The sequence below is a fragment of the Bos mutus genome, chromosome 12 (genome assembly GCF_027580195.1).
Source record: "Bos mutus isolate GX-2022 chromosome 12, NWIPB_WYAK_1.1, whole genome shotgun sequence".
Classification (NCBI taxonomy): Eukaryota; Metazoa; Chordata; class Mammalia; order Artiodactyla; family Bovidae; genus Bos; species Bos mutus.
The window spans coordinates 30,426,303-30,428,406 of record NC_091628.1 but is presented as its reverse complement, the minus strand read 5'-3'; the positions used below and the strand labels follow the sequence as shown (position 1 = coordinate 30,428,406).

Below are 2,104 nucleotides of genomic sequence, written 5' to 3'. Positions count from 1 at the left end.
CTCTGTCGCCCCCTTCTCCTCCTGCCTTTAGTCTTTCCCAGCATCAGGGTCTTTTCCAATGTGTCAGCTCTTCCCATCAGGTGGTCAAAGTATTGGAGCTTCAGCATCAGTCCTTTCAATGAATATTTAGGGTTGATTTCCTTTAAGATTGACTGGTTTTATCTCCTTGCAGTCCAAGGGACTCTCAAGAGTCTTCTCCAGCACCACAATTGGAAAGCATCAATTCTTTGGTGCTCAGCCTTCTTTATGGTTCAACTCTCACATCCATATGTGATTACTATTATGATCTCCATTTAATAGATAAGGAACCTGGGGCTGAAAACCGTGTCAACTTGTCCCGGGTCTCCCAGCTAGAGAGAGACAGCTGGGGTGAGCAGCTAGGTAGCGTCCAGCCTCTGGAGCCCCTACTTTTAACCCCATGCCATCCCACCCTCGGCATGGAGGCCAGAGTGAGGGATGCAAGACAGAAGATGGTCACCTCATCCTTGTGGGGTAATGGGAAGACTAAACTGGATTTGGGGGTGACTCTTTGTGGCTAAGGATGGATGAAGGAAAGGAATGAGGAGCTGGGCCATCTCTGGGGGCTCTGGTCCAAAAGGCAGTTGCCTGGGTGGGTGATGACTGACAGCAGCCAGGGCACCAGTGTGGATGCATCCAGGGAATGTCAAACGTCAGGACTAGGAGACCCGGAAGACAAGGAAAAGCCAAGATGCACCCCAAAGTTGAGGACAGCCGTGGCTGCAAACAGCAGCCTTCTTGGTAGTGTATTCAGTCTGTTGTTGAACAGGTTGCCCTAAGGGACCTTGGAGACAGCTCTTCCCAGTGGACATTCATGACTGGCCTGGTGTCCCCAGTCTAGGCTCCAGCCAGGTATGCGTGGTGCCTTTGGAAGCTCCAGGGCACAGTGGCCAGGGTTCACATTGGCCAAGTCATCATGTCCCTCTGCACCAAGCTGCAGAACAAGGAGCATGTAACTGAGGCCCTCCTCAGGGCCAGGTTCAAGTTCCCCGGCTGTCAGAAGATCCATATCTCCAAGAAGTGGGGATTTACTAAGTTTAACGGGGGTGAATTTGAAAACATGATGGCAGAAAATCAGCTCACCTGGGATGGCTGTGGGGTCAAACACGTGGGTAATTGTGACCCCCTGGACAAACGGCGGCCCTGAACTCATGAGAGCCTGGGCGCTGTCCACTCCTTACTCTGGCCCATCAATAAATCAATAAAGTTGAGGACAAGAGCAGACGCCTCAAGGGCCGAAACCCACACGGATGAGGGACTAGGAAGCAGAACCCCAGGTGCAGAACCCCAGACTGGCAGGAGCCTCCATGTGTGAATAATCAGCCAGTTGCAGGCCAGGAGGTCAGGCCAGGTACAAGGAGGGGGCCCGGGTAAGGGGGTATCATGGTAAGATGACCACAGGCATTTGAAGTCTGACTATCAGCAGTGAAAACAGCCCCCTAGAACAGTGGTCCCTAACCTGCTTGACCAGGGACCAATTTTGTGGAAGACAATTTTTCCACAGACCAGGTGTGGGGCAGTGGTTTTGGGGTGATTCAAGTGAGTTACATTTACTGTGCACTTTATTTCTAATCTGGGCTTCCCTGGTGGCTCAGACGATAAAGAATCTGCCTGCAATGCAGGAGATGTGGGTTTGACCCCTGGGTTGGGAAGATGCCCTAGAGAAGGGCATGGCAACCCACTCCAGTATTCCTGCCTGGAGAATCCCATGGACAGAGGAGCCCAGTGGGCTACAGTCCATGAGGTCGCAAAGAGTCGGACACGACTGAGCTTCAGAACAGTTTGACTTCACTTCTTCCTTATTTTTAATCTAATGCTGCTGTTGATCTGATTGGAGGTACTGGTCCACGGCCGGGAGGTTAGGGACTCCTTGCCCAGAGAGATGAGCCAGGACGGGCTCCTTCGAAGCATGTGGTCAGGAAATGCTCAGACTGGCCTCTGAGTTCCCCCTGGGCAGGGAGCCCATGATTTCAGGCTTCTGAACGGCCCCCAGGGAAATCTCCCTCTCTGACCACAGGCTCATGTGCCCTGGCCTCACTCACCAAGGGTGCTGCCAAGTTCTGTCCTGTAAATTTTGGGCACTGAG

The 2,104-nt window shown here is 52.6% G+C and overlaps 1 pseudogene; it reads left to right on the top strand.

The window, feature by feature from the left end:
• The first annotated feature begins 725 nt into the window (after window positions 1-725).
• On the top strand, window positions 726-815 carry LOC138990302 (small nucleolar RNA SNORA70; annotated as a pseudogene).
• The last annotated feature ends 1,289 nt before the right edge of the window (window positions 816-2,104 follow it).